The sequence below is a fragment of the Marmota marmota genome, unplaced genomic scaffold (genome assembly GCF_001458135.2).
Source record: "Marmota marmota marmota unplaced genomic scaffold, marMar, whole genome shotgun sequence".
NCBI classification, from domain to species: Eukaryota; Metazoa; Chordata; class Mammalia; order Rodentia; family Sciuridae; genus Marmota; species Marmota marmota.
The window spans coordinates 1,695,398-1,716,515 of NW_026000020.1; the positions used below are offsets into that span (position 1 = coordinate 1,695,398).

General features: G+C 38.0%; 1 pseudogene; it reads left to right on the forward strand.

Annotated features, from left to right (window-relative positions):
- Nucleotides 1-749: 749 nt before the first annotated feature.
- Nucleotides 750-21,118, forward strand: part of LOC125618862 — a 65,742-nt pseudogene continuing 45,373 nt past the window's right edge.

Here is a 21,118-nt window from a genome sequence, read left to right on the forward strand (position 1 = left end):
AACAAGTTTTTTTAAAAGCGGCATCTTGATGTTTCTCAGTCTTGGTATTCCTTCATAGAAGGCATCGTATGAAGGAACGCCTGTAGGTGATGGGGCAAATAGCTGGGAACTAAGGGAAAGAAAGAAACATAGAAGATGAGTGGAGCCGGGTGCCGTGGCACACACCTGATATCCCAGTGGCTCCGGAGGCTGAGGCAGGAGGATCGCAAGTTCAAAGCCAGCCTCAGCAATTTAGCAAGGTTCTGTCTCGAAATTAATATTAAAAAAGGGCTGGGGATGTGGCTCAGTTGTGGCTCAGTGGTAAAGCACCTTTGGGTTCAATCTCTAGTACAAAAAAAAAAAGAGTAGACCCAGAGTCTCTTTTTCTTTCATTGATGAAATGCTTGGTTCTCCTAATCTCGTGGGGAGTTACAGAAAGGTAGAAGCAATGTGTCTTGTTCTCCTCTGTGATTACTTAGCTCCTGGCACAGTTTCCAACACAAAACCAGCACTGAGTAAAAACAGTGGGATAAATAAAGAAATGGACCTACTCATTTTTGTGGATGTTGTTTTATATCAGCATAGTTTTCAGTTGCATGTAACAGAATCATTATTGCAGAGCCTTAACTACATAGGAAGCCTTTTTCTCATGATCAGTCTAGAGGCAGAGACCTAGGAAGCAGGAGGTGTACCCATGGCCAGTCAGGGAACAGTCCTACTTCCCGGCCCTGTCCTTCTTTGCATGTGGCTTTTGAACTCAGGGTCGCAGGATGGTTGCACCATCTCCAAGCACACAGTGGATCTTCATGGTGAGTCAGATGAATCTGTATCTTTTTATTTGGAAAATTACAGCTTTTTGAGGAACTCCGCTAAGGTATCACTAAGCAAACTGTGCTATCCCTTGCAGCAAGGGAGATGGAAATGAGGTTCAGTTTAACCTGGGTTCTCTTGGTGTCTGATATTGTAAGCATTTCTTGGTGGTGACTATGTTGTATTTATATTTTGTATCCTATTTTTAAAATTAATAATATAAATATCCTATTTTAAAAATTAATGTAAATTAATAATAATTGATGTTATATAATAATAATGGATGTTATGTAATAAAAATTTTTGTAAACGTAATTCCTAGTTTTATATCTTTGAGAACCTTTTAAGAAAAGACCTAAAGCCCCTATCTAAATGAGGAGGCCTGGAAATATTTCCGACAATGATTTTATAAAAGAAAACCTTTATTGTAATGGTGCTCATGAGTGTGATCCAAACTGATTGCATCTGATCAGTAATTTAGAATTTAGATTAAGCAAGAATGGAATTCAAAGATAAATGATCTCTTTAAGAAAACATTCAGTTAGTATGCTCCTATTCATCTCCATTAAAGATGTAATTTTCACATATTTGACACATGGTTTTATTCATCCGTTTTACTCTGTGAACAATCATTGAGCACCTACTAGGTTCCTGGTGCTTGGCATAAACATGAATGCGGTAGTGGAGCACTTACCAGGAACTGCAGCATTCACGCAGTCCACAGTGCACGAGTGCTGAGTGCTCCGGGAGCCTGCCTTTTAGTGGAAGGAGGCAAAAAACTTAGCAAGTAGGCACACTGATCAATAATACCTTTCAGATGGAAATCAGTACTTACAGAAAATAGCCTCACAGAGGGGCATGCCTTGTAATCCCAGCAACCTGGGAGGCTGAGGCAGGAGGGTCGCAAGTTCAAGGCCAGCCTCTGCAACTTAGTGAGACTCTAAGAAACTTAGTGAGACCCTAAGAAACTTAGCGAGAACTTGTCTCAAAATAAAAAAATAGAAAGAGCTGAAGATGTAGCAGTAAAGCACCCCTGAGTTCAATCTCCAGACAAGAAAAAGAAAAGAGAAGAGAAGAGATCGATGGAGTAGAAAGTGTTGGGAGTATAGGTTATAGGGAGCCCTTTCTCATTGGGTGGTCAGGGAAGAGAAGGGAGCCCATCCACAGGGTGGGTGAAGGCTCAGGGCAGCGGGGACAACCGGTACAAAGCCCTGAAGCTGGAGAAACTGTGATGTAATACAATTTACTGGCTTTGGCCAAGGGAAACAGATGGCATGGCTGAGTGTAGTCATGGGGGATGCTGGTACAAGTTCATGGAGGAAGGACCACATGGAAATTCAGGACGGGTGAAGGAGTTAAGAGTGTATCCTAAGTGAAATTAGAGGCCAGTGGAGTGTTAAGCCTGATTTATGGTTCGCAACCTCTGTCTGAAGGTGAGCCGCGGTGTTGGGGCTGGTGGCCTGGAGATGGATGGGCAGGCACTGCTGTGGGGTGGGCGCTGGAGCATGGTGGCTCAGATTAAGGTGACTGGAGTAGTGATAAAGGTACGCCTGGGGGACGTTCGGAGGCTGAACCAATACTATTTACTGGGACATTCTGTGGGATGGAACCAGGGAAGAGGAGGAAGGACAGCTTCTAAGTTGGGGTTGAGGCACAACTTTGCACCTGCATTGGTTTGCTCTGGTGGCCATTAAGAAAATACCACAGCCTGTGTGGCTTTAACCACCGAAATGCGTCTTCTCACAGTTCTAGAGGCTGAAAGTCCAAGATCAAGGTGTGTTCGGAGTTGGTTTCTGGGGAGGCCCCCCTCTCCTTGACATACAGGACACAGCTGCCTCCTGGCTGTGTACTCAGTCTTTGCTCTATGTGTGCCTCCTGCTGTTTCTGTGAGCCCAAATATCCTCTTCTTATAAGGACGCCAGTCTGATTGGATTTGGAAACACTAGAGACCTCATTTTAACTCAGCTCTTTAAAGGTCCTGTCTCCAAATACGGTCATACGTCGAGGTCCTGAGAATCAGTGTTTCAGCATAAGCCTTTTGAGGAGACACAATTCAGTCCTTAAGGTTCCTAAGGAGGAGATACATAGATAAAGAGTTAATAATGAGAAAATTAAGAAATTCTTGAAAACATAGAGATATCAAGATAAATATTGCATTAAAAACAAAATCTGGGTGTTTAAGACTGGTCAGAAGGCTGGGGTTGTGGCTCAGTGGTAGAGCGCTTGCCTAGTATGTGCGAGGCACTGGGTTTGATTCTCAGCACCACATAAAAATAAATAAATAAAGGCATTGTGTCCATCCCAAATTAAAAAAAAAAAAAAAAAAAAGACTGGTCGGAACAGAACCACCAGGGTTAACAGTGCCTGGAAGGAATTATAGCAGGGAAGGGCAAGGGTGAGCGTGAAGGGGGGAGGGGAAGGGAGAGGGGACTTCTGGAACTGATTCCACTTTGCTGAATGAGAAACATTAGCGTGTGCAGCTGTATTTACTCAGGTATAGATACTTGCTTCAGCATATAAGGAATTTCACATTATAGATGAAACTTTGAGGCTGATAAAAGGTGTGTTTGGGGTTGGAGGGAGGGAGGGAGGGAGGGAGATAGTTTTCCAGGAGGGAGGGAGATAGAAGAGATTTGCATTTTGACTGTGGGGGAAATTGGTACATAGGAGGCACATGGCTCTGCATTACATTTGGCAGCTACTTCTTTAGTGCTTTGAAACGGTGACATTTCAGGGGCAAGGCTTTTCACAATGAAAGTACTATTTTTTTTTGTAATTATGCAAATAGTATGTGAGTATTCATATATCATTTGTGCGCTATTAAATATTCAAACAATGCTGGGAATGTATGAGGAAGAAAGCAAATCCACCCTCTGAGATAGTCACCACTAGGCATTTTTAATGAACCTTTTTCATGCTTTGCTTTATGCATATATATATGCACATCTATAATTCATACCAGTCAATCTATTTATTTATAGCGAGGTGTGCATGAACAAATGGGAGTGTGCACATACACATGTGTGCATGGATATGCATATGGATGCACATGCACGCATGTGTGTGCACTTGAGAGTATGTGGACATGTGTGCATGCATGTGCATGCAGATGTGTGCACCCCCCCACACACACCTTTCTGCTATCCTCTGGGAACCCATGTTAGCTGACTGGTTTGCATTTCTCTCTCTTTTCTCTAAGAGTTTCTGTCCGTTTACCAATGCACACCTATAGGTGCACCCCAATACACATTATTGTACAAATACAAATTATTATACAAATAATTTTAAAATTAACATCTATTTTTATAAAAAAATGTGATCTCAGATGAATGCACTATACATATGAGCACACACTGTTCCTCATCTTACTTTTTCATTCCCATATATTTTTGTAAGTGTGCTGCCTAAATGTGTGTCTGCTTTGCTCATGGAACTTAATATCCATGCTTGTTGGGATGCTGGATTTCATAAACATCCCTCTGTTTGCATCAAATCTGCATCACCCCAGCTCTCGGTTCCCCTTTCTCTTCACCTGTTCCTTGCCAAGGAGGTGAGGAGGAGCTTGGTGGTGGACAGATGATGGGAGTAGATGCTCCATGGGCAGACATACCTTACTAGACTTTTCTCAGCGCATGCTCCCCCCATGCGGGCCAATTTGATCTAAATGCCTGTGAATCAAAGGGTGTCCATACACAGTCCTGATATTAGTAGCTCACTATCTGCTTCACTGTTTCAGTTGCCCCAGATCTGGATTTGGAATATAAAATCCCTTTATAACCTTTTTGCCTTTGTCACTGCTTTTGATATCAGTAGAGATTTGTTCTTTTCTCCTCCCTGGAGAGACCTAGATTCACATACAAAGGTGTGAATCCATTCTATGGTGGTTGCTTTCCTACAGAGCCCACCAGGGAAACTTCCCCACCATCTGCTGGTCTCTTCCACACCACTTCACCAGTCTTCATGCAGAGAGCATGTAGTAAAAGAACCCGCCTGATAAGCAAAGTTATTTCTATTGAAATCATATACCAAACCCTTAAGTAAAACGTCATTCTATTTAGGGATGCTTGGGTGGCAGAAGGAAAATTGGCCTATTTTTCTGATTAGTTTACTTTCCACTCTTGAAAACATTCTTGGCCTAGACCTTGACCCCAGGGGAGTAAAATAATCTCTGTTTTTAATGTTCTGAATTCTTAACCCCAAAGGGCAAACCAGATGTTATTAGTTGTATATTCCCTATAGTACACACTAAATGAGTCGCAACTATGAGTATGGATAAAATAAGAGTTAATGGAAATATATTATGCTATTATTCAAGTTTAATGGAAACTTGTTAAGATTTTTTTTTAAAATATTGCATGAAAAGTGACTCTATAATGAAATTGTACAGAGGGAGAGTTTGCAGAATGATGAAGTAGACCAGCTAGTCAAGAACGTTTGACTGTGGCTCTTTCTCCAGTATTCATTCTGGAATGAGCTGACTGGTGCTCATTTCTGTATTCTGCAAGGGCAAATTCTCTGTGACCATTACTTAGCTCAGAGACTTGGTCTTCCCTGGGGCTGACACTGCACTCCCAGCCAGCATGAGGCAGACTGGAGCATCCTGCTTGCCAAACCCCTGGTCTTCTGCTTGCCAAACCCCTGGTCTTCTGCTTGCCAAACCCCTGGTCTTCTCCTTCTGAGCCCACAGGCCAGAAGGGCAAGGTCAAGATTGGAAAAGAGCCTGTGTGGCTACCCAACTCCAGTGACACATGCCTAGTGATGGGCTGGTTTGGGTGCTGCTTTTATTAGGAGGACACTGTCACCAGAACCAAAACTCTCCAGGGAATCATTAGAGAGACTGATGGTCCTCATCTCATCCCCGCTGTTCTACTTCAGGAAATGTGCAGAGAAAAAAATATTTATTTATTTATTTTTTGTGCTCAAAAGTGAAGCTTCAGCTAATGAAACATTTCCATGATCACAAATCTTCAGCAGCTAGATACTGAAATATTGGCTCGCTATGTATATGTGTATATGTGTGTTCACTTGTGCAAATGATTCTAATATTATTTTGGCAATTTTTTTCAAGTACTTATTTTTTAGTTGTAGTTGGACACAATATCTTTATTTTATTTATTTATTTTTATGTGGTGCTGAGGATCGAATCCAGGGCCTAGCACATGCTAGGCAAGTGCTCTAACACTGAGCCACAACCCCAGCCCTTATTTTGACAATAGCAGGTTAAATTCCTACTGGCAGAACATGGTCTTCCTCCAGTGTGGGTTCTGGGACATTTAATTGAATCTAATGAATATTTATTGCACTCAGTCAGAGGGACAGACAGTTTTCTGTGGGGAATGGAGAATACTGGGAGACTCATAATTGGGAGATAGACTGAACCCCATGCTGAGAAGTCTGAGACCTGAATTCTTGCTCTAACTCCTTTCTTATCTATTCCTGTAAGTCTCAGCAGATCATTTAACTCTCCAGAATTTTAAATCAAAATTTTATCAATGGTAAAAGGCCTAGATTGACTACCTTGTAAAGAAAGTCTCTTCCACTTGAGAACTGTCATTCAAGGGTGAAAGAAAAGTTAAACCCTTCGTTATCAGATGTATATGCACAAAATGCATTAAATCTGAAAGGGTTGGAAAAATCATATAATAAGTAAGGGGAATTCAGTAACTCCCAGCATTTAAATGATAACTAGGTATTCTAAAAAAAAAAAAAAACAAAACCCTCCTTCAGTAATTACTGGATTACACAAATACTTCCCCTGATCATTTATTCATTTATAAAATATTTTCATATTCTCACATTGTGAGAGGAGACTACAAGGTGCTAGGGACATAAGAGTAGTGGGTCAAAATACTTGTCCCCAAAGAACTCACATGAGGTGGATCTCAGAGAAAAGATGGGGAACAAAAGGCAAATAAATTACCATAAAGTGTACTTCCTAAGCTCACTGCCAAAGAAATGCCTTGTTTCATATTTCTATCCACATTATAAAAAACATAAGATGGATGTGATTGCAAAATTTGAAAACGTGCTCCTAACTCACTGGCATGACAATAAACAAGAAAATGTATACGTAGGTATAACATAGATATTGCCCTGGGGGGAAGTGACACAGGAAATAGGGTCAAAGGAGCATTGGCTCTGGAATAAGGTGGTTATGAGTTCAGATTCTGATGACTCTGAACTGGTTACCTTAAGTTATTAACTTCAAGTTTCAATTCCTTGTTTATAAAGACAAGATCACTGAACCTTCCTGACACAGTGGCTGTGACCTTGCAGGAGGGTAGTGTGGAAGAGTCTAATTTCCGGGTCCTCCCTGTTGTTATTATTTCAGCTTCTGTTTGTCACCTCTTCTAAAAATCTGCGAATGTTTCTTTCATTTTACTGAAATTCTCCACCAAGTGTTATTAGGCCTTCCTTGATCTCAGGGCGTTTTGTAATCTGGAATTAAATTTGTCTGGTTGAAAAGCTCCCATTTACACAGAACTGGGACTTCACGCAGTCAGAGTGTCTCCTGTGGGCTCCCAAAGCTGTCTAGGCTGCAGCCCATCTCTACTGCCACCTGGTTCCACTTCACCTGCTCTTTACCCCCATGGGGCATTTTTGCCATTTACCTCTACCCTTTTTACAAGCTGCATGCCCCGTACCTCTTTCACCCTAATGCCCTTAGTTTCATTACAGCCAGCCAGCATCTATCTAGCAAGAGCCTAATGCAGGCTAGGTGCTGGTCAGTGCACCTTCCGCTTCGTAGGAGCTGTTCCAGTGACACTGGAACTTGCCAGTCTCCACTTCTTTCTACTTACTGGAAAACCTCTGCTCTGTGCTTTGCCTTGCTTTTGCTTACAGGGAACTGGCATCTCCTCTGAAGTCATTGTCCTCGAGGAGATTGCTGCTTGGTGGCTTGGCCTAACAGATTTTTATCTCTTTAAATGTAGACAACATTTTGTTTTCCAGTGCTACGCTTGTCAAAAAAGTTGCTGATCCAGTCTGCGTTCCTAAAATCCACACCGCAATTTGTTTTCTAATGTATTTATTGCTGTTTGCTTCAACTTTCTCTTTAATGTTCTGAATGCTACTATTGAACAACAGTTTGACTCTCCCAGGAGGCTCCTTGACTCCCATATAAATGGGTTGGAGCTGACACCAGACCTAAGTTTCACTCACATGTTTCTGTGTCAAGCTGGGACACAGAGAGATAGAGAAGTTTCAAGACTTAAAATGGAATATTTCTTTTAAAGAGTTTTTGACTTCTAGTCAAATTGGTAGATTAAACATAGCAAATCACTTTTTCTGTTCCAAATGTCAAGAAATTCTGATTAAAATGTTTTAAAATACTTTTTAAAGGTACAAAGATCAAGGAGACAAATTCTAGAAGTGAGAATAGCTGAACTGAGCTGGCCCCAGGCAGTGGCTCCAGATATTGAGCCTCTGACACCTGTATGGGACTGGGGAACAAGTTTTTGGAGGACAAATTGAACACAAATTGAGTTCCTCCATGGGGCTGGGAAATTGCTGCCCGTTTATGAATACAGACTGGGGATCTATCTACTAACCTTAGTCATAGCAAAGAGCAAACTGAGCACTCCCAATCATGGCTGAAATTAGAATCATCTATGATCAGAACTTCAATCCTTTGAAACACTGGGTTGCTGGACTCAAGATTTATATTCCTCCAGTGATGGAGAACCAGGGACTGCAATAGAGTTTGCATGGAGGCAATCCGTAAACCACTCTGCAGAGAAGTCCCATGACCCAGAGAAGGAAAGTTCATGGACAACTTTGATGTGAAATAAGGTCATAGGAAAGAATGACACAGGAAGTGAGATAGCTGGTTCCATGAAAATCAGGCTTCCCTTCCCCCGTGGTAGTGAATGCCTAACAAAGAGAGAAGAGGGAATGGAAAAACGTGAATGAAGTCAACTTAAATAAGTGTGTTTAAAAGCTGCTTGAAGAGACAAAGGAGAACATAGCAAAATGATGTAAAAATAAGAAAGGGTGAGACAGAAAAAGCAGACATGAAAAATAACCTAAAACACAGTAATTGGAGCTTATCATGAGATTGGCTAAATAATAAATCACATAAAACTTAAGAAAGAATCAGCAAAATGGAACAGAGCCTTAATAAATGGTTCAGAATTCGTCACTGAGAATTAATGAGTCAAGAGGAGAAAAGAAAAATTAAGAGATAATGAACACAAAATTAGGCCCAAATACCTCTCCTTGAAGTTCCAGGAGATTACAGAGGGGATGATAGAGTTAATAGTCACATAGAGAATGCTGAGAACTTTCCAGAAATGAAGAAACCCTCACATAAGTAGGGAAGAATAAGTACAATGTATAAATACACTTAGAAATGTTGCAACGAAGCAGCAAAACCTTAATAGAAAGTTCTAAAACAAACCAGAGAGAAATTGTAATATTGGTAAAGAAACAATGATCTAATAAACAGAAGGTTTTCATAAAAAATAAAAGACAAAAAAAGACAATGGAGAATATTTTAAGGACCTGAGGGAAAATATTGTGAATTTAAAATTCTTGCTGGATGAATGAACATTTAAGAATTAGACAAAATAATAACATTTTCAGGCATGCAAATACTTGTCAATGTTAAAATTATTGCAAGACATATGAAATACACAAAACAATGTAATTAGGAAATAACAGTGAATTCATAAGGAAAAAGCAGGATGCAAGAAGCAATAGTGAACAAAAAAAGTGTAGAACATGGTGGTGTAGTTAAGTGCTTATTCACTGCAAAGTAAGATCATTGCAATGAGAATAAGAGTTAAAAATGTATGTGTGTGTGTGTGTGTGTGTGTGTGAGTGTTTACAGGCCACATAAGCATAACACAATTTTAGTCATATGAGTTTGGGTTTAAGACTGGCAAAAGTTTGGGAGGAATTTATTACCAAAGTTTTTACCTTATTTGGATAGGAAATGGAGATGTTGATTAATTTTATATTTGTTTGGCAGTACAAATTTAAGTGTGTATGTAAAAATATCATGGGTAGGGGTAAGGGTTGTAGCTCAGTTGAGACTTCTTGTCTGGCACTGGGCTCAATTCTCAGCACTGCATATAAACATATACATACATAAAAATAAAGGTTCATCAACAACTAAAAAATACTTAAGCGAAAAGAAGTGGATAAAATATGTATATATGAGCAGCACAGACAATAAGATGGCAATAAGAAGTTCAAATATACAAAAATCATAAACTATTTGAATGGACAGAGAAATTAAATGGTGGATATGAACAGATTTCTTTAATACCTACCTATTTGGTATTTTCAAGAAGAACATTTAAAAAAGGATGCAAAAGTTTTGACAGACAAGAGACGATAAAATATATGCTAGGTAACTATTAAAATAAAGTCATGAAGAAACACAAATCAATCAAAGGAGGATATAGGATAAAAATAGGAGAAAAAAAAAGAGGAAACACTCCATTGGAAACAAAAGATCCCCCAGGAAGTCGTATCAATGGTGGTTGTGTGCCTATGAAAGTACAATTTCCAAACTTCTAAAGCAAGAACTGACAGAATTAGAGGAGAAACTGACAATGCCAAACAATGATAGGTGATGTTACATATTTCTTTCAGAAAACATTGCAAACTTCTAAAAAACTTAGTTTTAAAAAATGCAGTTGACAACTTTGATCTAATAATTTTACGCAAGATTTTGCACTTGACAAAGAACACATTTTTTTTTCAAGAGTATGTTGTACTTAAAAAAATATGCCCTATACTCAAAAAAAGTCTGTCTCAACAATTTTCAGAGTTGATATCAGGCAACCATCTTCTCTGACTACAACGCAATACAGTTAGTAAAGAACTAGAATCTGAGTTCAATCCTCAAATATTTTTGAAAATGTTTAAGAAAAAAATACATTTAAAAATAATGTATGAGTTATAAAAGAAGTAATTAGAGAAATTAATAGAATTATAAGCACTATATTTAAAAATGTGGAATTACAGTTAACCAGTTCTCAGAATGAAACGTATGGCATTCAATACATTTGTTAAGAAAATAAATGATTTTTGAATACCAATGAGATAAATAACCAATTCAAGAAGCAAGGTCAAGGTCCATAAGGCAAACTGATGGATTTTTTTTCTCAGAATCAAAAACATGCAAACATGAAGATTTAAGTAACAATAATTATTGGCAAGGATGTGGGGAAAAAGGTACACTCATACATTGCTGATGGGACTACAAATTGGTGCTACCAATATGGAAAGCAGTATGAAGATTACTCAGAAAACTTGGAATGGAACCACCATTTGACCCAGTTATCCCATTTTTTTAGTTTATACCCAAAGGACTTAAAATCAGCATACTACAGTGATGCAGCCAAATCAATGTTTATAGCAGCTCAATTCACAATAGCTAGACTATGGAACCAACCTAGATGCGCTTCAACAGATGAACGGATAAAGAAAATGTGGTACATATACACAATCGAATATTACTCAGCCTTAAAGAAGAATGAAATTATGGCACTTGCCAGTAAATGGAAGGAACTGGAGAATATCATGCTAAGCAAAATAAGCCAAACCCAAGAAACCAAAGGCCAAATGTTTTCTCTGATAAGCAGATGCTAATCCATAATGGGGGAGGTGTGGGGTAGAATGAGGGAACTTTGGATTGTGCAAAGGGGAGTCAGGGGAGGGAAGGGGGTGTGGGGTGTGGAAGGATGGTGGAATGAGACAGACATTAGTACGCTTTATACGTGTATGATTACACTACTGGTGTGACTGTACACCTTGTTCAGCCAGAGGAAGGAGGAGTTGTGCTCCATTTGTGTACAATGTGTCAAAATGCATTCTGCTAATTAATGTATAATTAGAACAAATTAAAAAAGAAAATCAAAAAATTTTAAAAAATTTATACATGATCCCTTTAAACACTGTCTCTCTCCCACTTTTTCTTGTTTTTTCCTAATGCCAAGTAAAAGTGTGCTACTTTTGTCAAGTATCAGATGACTGCAAGTTTGTGGGTTTGTCTCTTTGTTTTCTATTCTGTTTCATTGGTCTTCATGTCAATACCATGCTGTTTTTTTTTTTCCCCCTGAAGCTTTGTAGCATAATTTGAAATTGGGTATTAAGGTGCCTCCTGCTTCACTTTTCTTGCTCAGAATTGCTTTGGCTATTATGGGTCTCTTATTCTTCTAAACAAATTTAAGGGCTGTTTTTTTTTTTTCTAGTTCTGTGAAGAATATCATTGGTATTTTGATGGGGATTGCATTGAATCTGTATATTGCTTTTGGCAGTATGGCCATTTAGACAACATTAATTCTGCCTATACAAGAACATGGGATGTCTTTTCATCTTCTGAGGTCTTCTTCAGTTTATTTGTTCAATATTCTATAATTTTTACTGCAGAGGTCTTTCACTTCCTTGGTTAAATTAATTTCCAGGAATTTTTTTGATGTCATTATGAAAGGAACAGTTTTTCTGACTTCTTTTTTTCAGCTGATTTGTTGTTGGAGTATAGGAAAGCTATTGATTTAGGAGTGTTGATCATTCATGCTGCTACTTTGCTGAATTCATTTATCAGTTCTAGGAGCCTTCTGGTGTATTTGTTTTTGGTCTTTTGGATATAGGATCATGTCATTAAGAAACAGAGGTAGCTTGACTTCTTTTCATATTTGTAGCCCTATAATTTCCTTCTCTTGTCTGATTTCTCTGGTTAGAGTTTCAAGCAATTTAAAAGTTTCTGTACAGCAAAGGAAACAAGGGTGTGAAAAAAGAGCCTACAGAATGGGAAAAAATATTTGTCAGCTACTCTTCTGACAGGGAATCAATATTCAGAATATATAAAGATCTTAAAAAATTCCAAAAAAAGCCCAATACCCAATCAATAACCAGGCTAAAGAACTAAACAGAAACTTCTCAAAAGAAGAAACACAAGTGGCCAATGAATATATGAAAAACTGTTCGACATCTCTAGAAATCAGGAATTTGCAAATCAAAACTACACTGAAATTTCATCTCACTTCAGTCAGAATAGCAGTGATCAAAAATACAAACAATAAAAAATGCTGGTGAGCATGCTACAGGGACACTGCTACATCGATGTTCATAGCAGCACAATTCACAATAGCAAGACTGTGGAACCAACCTAGATGCCCTTCAATAGACGAATGGATAAAAAAATGTGGCATTTATACACAATGGAGTATTACTCTGCATTAAAAAATGACAAAATCATAGAATTTGCAGGGAAGTGGATGGCATTAGAGCAGATTATGCTAAGTGAAGCTAGCCAATCCCTAAAAAACAAATGCCAAATGTCTTCTTTGATATAAGGAGAGTAACTAAGAACAGAGTAGGGACGAAGAGCAGGAGAAGAAGATTAACATTAAACAGGGATGAGAGGTGGGAGGGAAAGGGAGAGAGAAGGGAAATTGCATGGAAATGGAAGGAGACCCTCAGGGTTATACAAAAATACATACAAGAGGAAGTGAGGGGAAAGGGAAAAATAATACAAGGGGGAGAAATGAATGACAGTAGAGGGGGTAGAGAGAGAAGAGGGGAGNTTTTTAAAAAGTAATAAAAAAATAAATAAATTTATCTGAATCACCTTCAAAAAAAATGCTGGTGAGGATGTGGGGGAAAAGGTACACTGGTACATTATTGGTGGGACTGAAAATTAGTGCAATAACTCTGGAAAGCAGTGAGGAGATTCCTCAATAAACTAGGAATGGAAACACCATTATGACCCAGCTATCCTACTCTTTGGTATTTATCCAAAAGATCTAAAATCAGCATACTATAGCAATATAGCCGCTCAGGGTCTATGGCAGCGCAATTCACAATAACCAGATTGTGAAATCAACCCAGACGCTCATCAATAGGTAAATGGATCAAGAAAATGTGGTATATATATAAACAGTGGTGTTTTTACTCAGCCATAAAGGACAACAAAATTATGGCATTTGTTGGTAAATGGATGGAAATGGAGGACATCATGCTAAGTGAAGTAAGCCAGACTCAGAAAAATCAATGGTTGAATGCTTTCTATTGCAAAACAAGGGTAAGAAGGCGGTGATAGCAGAATTAGATATCATAAAAATATAGGGAAGATCAGTGGCATAGAAGAAGTAGAATGAGAGATTAGGAAGAAGGAAGTGATAGGGAATCAGATAGGGAAAGAAATATGGAATGACTTTGGCAAAATCATATTACATGCATATATAAATATACCAAAGGTTTCACCTTTTAGGTATATGTAGAAAGTACCAATAAAAAACAAATAAATAAAGGAACAAAAGGAAGATCAGTAGAGGAGGGAACTGAGGAAGAAAAAACAGGGTGGGATGGGAATCAGATTCCTTGCATGTATGATTTTGTCAAAATAAAGCCAAATACTATGTATAATCATAATGCTCTAATAAAAAAAGTGTGCTAGACCTTTTTTTGTGTGTTTTTTCATTCTTTTTTTGTTAAATACTATTTTAGTTGTAGATGGACACAATACCTTTATTTGTTTATTTTTATGTGGTGCTGAGGATCAAACCCAGTACCTCATATATGCGAGGCCTGCGCTCTGCCACTGAGCCACAATCCCAGCTCCTCCTCTTTCTTTGATTTTCTCATTTTTTTTGTGTCTCTGAATTGCATTTTTGTTTCTTCAGACTTATTTTGCAATTTATTAATTTATTCTTCAGCTATGTCTAACCTGCTGCCACAGCTATATTTTACAAACTTATTTTTTATTTTTATATTTTTTGTTATAAATGTTATGATTATTCCCCAGACCCAGACCATTTCTATAATTTAAAAATAGTTTCTTGTTGCCTACAGATAACATCAAACTTGATTTTTACATTAATTTATTATTTAATTGATTCGTATGGTTATACTTAAAAGTGGAATTTCTGTATATTCACATATGTAGCTGGCATAATTTTGTCAATTTCATTCTGCAGTTCCTTCCCTTTCCCATCCCTCCTTCTAGATAAGCAATATGTTAACTTTGTTCAAAATAAATTAATATTAGAAGGTATATAATGAAAAAAAAATCTCCTTTTCACCGTGTTCATTAGTCACTGAGTTACACAAACGTGTTTTTACCCCCTTTGTAAAACTGCAATACACTGTGTTTAATTTTTGTTTTTCACTTAATATGAGTACATATGGAACCTCCTTATTATTTTTCATAAGTGTGTTTTATTTCATTGTGTATATAAACCCAACTTCATAACCTGTCCCCTATTGATTTAGGTAGTTTTCAATTTTTTTTTGCCACTACAAACAGTGCTGCTAAGACACACAGATTTGATTAGCTATCCTTTTACCAATAAGTGATTTAACTCTAAGATAAATTACTGGAAATGGAATTTCTAGATCAGAGGGTACACATATATTTTTATAGATATTGCCAAATTGCCCCTCCAAAAGTTACATGCATTAGCCTTGGTTCAGCAATATATAAGAAGATCTATTGCCCTATAGCTTAACCAATAGTATTATGAAACTTCTGGATTTTTGCCAGTATGATAAGAGAAAGTGGTCTCTCAATATACTTTTAATTTGCATTTTTCTTTTTAGGACTGGAATATGCTTTTCTTCCATTTTTTAAAAAAATATTTATTTATTTTAATTAGGTATATATGACAGCAGAATGCATTTTGATTCATTGTACGCAATTGCAGTACAACTTTTCATTTCTCTGATTGTACATGATGCAGCATCACACCATATATGCAGTCATAGGTACCTAGGGTAATAATGTCCATCTCATTCCACCATCTTTTCTACTTTCATGTCCCCTGCATAATCAAAGTTCCTCCATTTTTCCCATGTCCACCCCCATTATGGATCAACATCCACTTATCAGAGAGAATGTTTGGCCTTTGGTTTTTTGGGATTGGATTACTTTGCTTAGCATAATATTCTCAAATGCCATCTATTTACCTACAAATGTCATAATTTTATCTCTTTTAATGCTGAGTAATAATCCATTGTGTATATATATCACAGTTTCTTTGTCCATTCATCTGTCGAAGGGTTTCTAGGTTGCTTCCACAGTTTAGCTATTGTGAATTGAGTTGCTATTGGTGTGGCTGTGTTATTATAGTATGCTGATTTTAATCCCTTTGGGTATAGACCGAGGAGTGTGATAGCTGGGTCAAATGGTGGTCCCATTCCTAGTTTTCTAAGGAATCTCTGGGAATATGCTTTTCATAGTTTTGAAGAATCATTTGCTTTTCTTTGACCTATGTATTCATATCATTTGCCCATTTTTCTACTGGATTATTGGTACTTTAATATTTCTTTATATATTAGGCATATTAGCTCTTTGTCTATACTGTGAGTTGCATTATTCCCCGCCCCCTTTGTCATTTGTGTTTTGTGGAGTATGTACATGGATTTTTTAAAAGTAGTTTTATAGTTGTTACATTTAATAAGTTCAGTCAGGTCTTTCTAGATTTTGTGTCCCTGACCTGTTCTTTCTCCTTTGCAATGTCTTGTGTATGTGTGTGTGTATTCTTGATTATCTTGACTGTGTGTTGGTCATTGTGTTTTAAGTATTATTTATAGGAATAATCTGAGGTTTAAGATGAAGGTATGGTTTTCCAAAGAGGATTTATGTTTCTCTATTGGGTATTTGTGTTTGGGGAGGACTTTAATTCAAGCTTAAAGTCTGATATTATCTGTATGATCCAGGTGATAAGAATTTCCTGGGTTATTTTTGTATTTTGAGTCAACTATGGTGGTCACTGGTTTACATGTGGCTGGCTTTAGAATCTCTTCTTTGTGGGAGTCTGGACTTTGACCTCTGTTCCCCTTGCACCAATAAGTGGCCAGTATGATTGCCCAATCTCTCTGCTCCTAGGTGGAGGTGGCTAGAGGTGGAATGCTTAGTAAATGCTCTTTGAGAGCCAAGTTTACCTTTCTGGATTCTCACATTTTCTTAGAAATTCATGTTAGTACTTTATTTATTTTTTTTTTAAAGAAAATCCTGTATTCTTAATCTATAACTACTAATCTATAATCTATAACACATCTTAGAGTTTTGGGCACATTCCCATACTCCTTTGATTTCCTCCTAGATAGGAAGTGCTTATTGACATTTCTTTCTTTTTAAAAATTTGTCATTTTTAGATATACATGACAGTAGGTGTATGTTGACATATTATACATACATAGGATGCAACTTATTACGATTTTGATCCCATTCTTGTGGTTGAACATGATGTGGAGTTACACTGGTTGTTTTTATTCATATATGAGCATAGGAAAGTTATGTCTGTTTCATTCTATTATCTCCTATTCCCATCTCCCCTCCCTTCCTTTCATTCCCCTTTGTCTATTTCTCAAATGTTTCGTTGACATTTCAAATCTAATATTACAAAACAAGGCCTTTTGTGTACTATATACAGACACACAGGAAGCTACAGGCTTCCAGCTGTCTGGTATATTCCATCCTCATACCCTAGCGCCTCATCTAAATGCACAGTCAGAAACCTCGGATTCATCATCAATCCGTCTTTGTTCTTGCCACCTTCTTTACATCCACTCTATTAGCAATTCCCCTCCACATAGCTTCAAAATCCCCCCATTTTTCTCTACTCTTCAAATCCACTACCACCACTCCACTCTGAGCCTTCATCATCCTCTCTCTTAGGTTCATTCAGACAAGACCTAAATTAGATTCAGGTCTTGCTTCTTCTCTTGTTGAGCTCATCATTTCCATTTTTAAATCCCAGACAGTGATCTTTAAAAATGTAATGGATATCACCAATTTCCCCTATTTAAATGTCATTCTTTGAAGTTGGGTGAAATCATTCTACTGACCAGAAATTTGATAACAACATCCTCCACCCTGTGGCTGCTTTCTGACCTCACCCAATGCACTGTTGTCTGTTTCTGCTTATCTGATAGGTAGAGCTCATAACTGTGAAGCTGTGCGGACTTCTTATTCTGCCTAGGAGCATGCTTCCCTAAATCTCTACTCTTACCTCAAGTGTCATATCTTCAGCAGGATCTTTCCTGACCATCCAATGGAAATTGCCACTCCTATCCAGTGAGTCATAATGTCTCATTTTCTGCATATTATCCTAGTCTAAAATGTTCTATTTATTCATTCTTTTTCCTGTTTAATATCTGTCATCTAGACTGGAATGTGCCTGTTATGTCCAGCTCCCCAAATAATATGTGACACATAAAATGTCCAAGAGGTACATTTTTGTGGTTGTTGAATAATGGAGAAATCTCCTTTGTGTTCCTTGAGTTGCTTTATTTTCAGACACGCACTCATTTGGATATATAGTTTGTTTCTCTTTTAGAAAAAATAGAAGGGCAGGGATAAAGTAGGATAAGGTGTGTACTTCAGCAGATGGTCCAGGAAAGCTTTCTTCTCTCTGCAAGAAGGTGGATGATTATGCCCCATGACCAGGTCTTCCTTGAATGACACATGACTGTAGTAGGTGGGGACCCTTTTGTAATCACTTGTGTCTACAATCCCCAGCAAGGGTTCCTCCAATCACTGTTCCTTCTCACCCTGAATCCTTCCTTCCACTCTACCTCGCTGAGACTTGCCTCTTTCTTGATTAGCACTGTGTACCACTTATTTTCCTCCAACACTCTAGCATTGTCTGACTTGAAAAAGGACAAATATTGTATGGTACCACTTACGCACCTAGAATAGGAAAATTCATAAGACAAAAAATAGATTAGGAACTGTCAGGGGTTCCGGAGGGAGGATGAAGTGTTAAGTAGTGCTTGATGCTTATAAAGCTTTTGTTTGAAGTAATGAAAAGGGTTTTGGAAATGGTCATAATAGTTGCACAACATTGTGAATGTAATTAATGCCACTGAATCTTATACTTAATTATGGTTAAAAGTGAAAAATTTTATGTAATTTTTATTTTACAGTAGTTTTTTTTTTGGTACGAGGGATTGAACTCAGGAGCACTCCACCACTGAGCCACATCCCCAGCCCTATTTTGTATTTTATTTAGAGACAGGGTCTCACTGAGTTGCTTAGTGCCTTGCTGTTGTTGAGTCTGGCTTTGAACTCACGATTCTCCTGCCTCAGCCTCCTGAGCTGCTGGGATTACAGGTGTGCGTCACCATGCCCGACTATTTTACCATAGTTTTAAAAATCAGTAATGTAATATACCAAGAAACAATAAATTGTATACTTTAAATGGGGTGAATGATATGTGAATTATATCTCAACAAAGTAGTTTTTATTTTCAAAGAAAAAAGGAAAAACTGTTGTCTTGAATTTGTTAGTGTCTGATTCTTTTAGATAGTTGTGTGTTTCATTTTCTCTTTTTTATGGACTTAGGTTAACTGCTATAGACGAACATTAAGTGCTTGAGAGATGATTGTTACACTAATGAGTAAATGCTAGAAGGAAGGAGATATTTAGTTGTGTAGATTTTAAAGCTTTAATTTGTCGCTGGTTGGTATTTACATGATGATTATCTTTCAGGATTTCATGTTCATTTTGCGTTACGTTTATTTTTTCCTACTCTCACCAGAACACAAAAACAAACAGAAAATGACTTCCTAGTTTTTAAGATGGAATAGTGAAACTCTCAGACTCTTATTTTAGATGATCTCAAAGCAAATACAGGGAGAAAAGAGCAAGAGTCGGGGCTCCCGTTGGCTCCTCTCAGGCCAAATTCCTAATTAGTTCCAGATCACATAACTCACACTTGGAAGGAAAGAGAAATTGCACTGCAAGTGGAAGTTAAAGGGATGTGTGAGTAGGTATTTCAGAGGCTGAGTTGGTGCCTCGGGTGAACCGTGACCTCAGGTGGCCTGTGGCCTCTGCTCTCTGTCATGCATTCGGTCCCGTAGTCTCACCTTTCAGTTTTACCCTTATTGTTAGAGGGATGTGCTTCCCTGCTCTCTAACTCAGATGAGGATTGGTGTTTTACCTCCACTTCTCGTGTGGCTTGTTGCTAACACATTTACTTGCTGTTTGCCTTTATGTTTTGTCTATGTTCTTGATGGCCTATCCTAAAATTCAGGAGGGATGTATCTTTACTGTGTGCACAAAGAATTTAGAGCTCCAGTTAGAATGACATACAAGAGATCCCTAACTTATCCATGGGCTGGTACATTCCAAATATGGCCTATACATATCTTGTTTAAAAATCAGAATGCAGGGGCTGGAGTTGTCGCTCAGTGGCAGAGCACTTGCCTAGCATATGTGAGGCACTGGATTTGATCCTTGGCACCACATAAAAATAAACATAAAATAAAGGCAAACTATCTATCCACAACTACCAAAAAAGGGGGAGAGGGGGGACTGGCTTCTAAAAAAATCAGAATGCATTTTTCTGTAATGACAATATTGTAAAAGGATATTGTATTCCCAAGATAACCCCCCAAAACCAATGAAACCATGAAGTTGTTAAGTTTTGGGGACTAGCGAAGAGTCTCAAACCCTATACCAGGTTGGACTGTAAGATTTGAGAGTCCTCAGAGTTTTATGGCCCTTCTTGACCCCACTTTAAACTCTGGAAGGTACCAGAAATTTGTCACTGCTGAAACATCTTCCTCTTCTCGTTGGTTTCCTGGTGAAATTCATGTTTGACCTTTTTTGGTGAGGATTTTATCGCTTTGAAAAGAACTAACGAGACCTTCTCTCCATGGGCTGAGAAGGAAGTAGCTTTGTAGGTCCGATTGGTAATTTCTGTTTAGGAGAATGATCAAGTTGATAAAGCTGTTGTGAGGCTCACAAGACAAGAATCACCAAAGGGGTTGGAAAGCAGTTGAGTGTTTTAAAATTGGAAGTAAGAGGAATATAAAGTATTGAAGGGAGCTCTATAAGCAACTATTCATTTATTTATGAGGGAGTACACATTGTCAATAGAAAACTGCAGGAACTCTCACAGAATATGGTGTTGAAACCAGCATCGACTAGTTTCTAGCCTACTTCATAGAACATCTGAGCCACATTACCATTTCTATTTTAGAATGCACAACTGCCAGAGTCATTAAATCTTATTAAATCAGTCTAAGACTATTGGGAGTCGTAATTGTCAGTTTTTATGCTCCGCGTAAACTCTTACCAAACTCTAGGCTTCCATAATTGTATTTGAGGCGCTTCTTTCCCAGAGCCCACACAAATAATTACAAATACCAAGGTGTTCAGGGATTCCACTTCTTTTATGTTTGGTCTTATAGGAATAAACATATGGTTGATTTTGACCCTCCAGCAAAGTAATGAAATGAATTAATTTCTGGATGATTAGCTGCATTTTATGGTGACTATATTGGCTTAATAACAAAGAAAAGCCATATGTACATGTGCTTCTGTGTGGATACAGATTAAGAAAATGGGGGAAAAGCAAATGCTTTG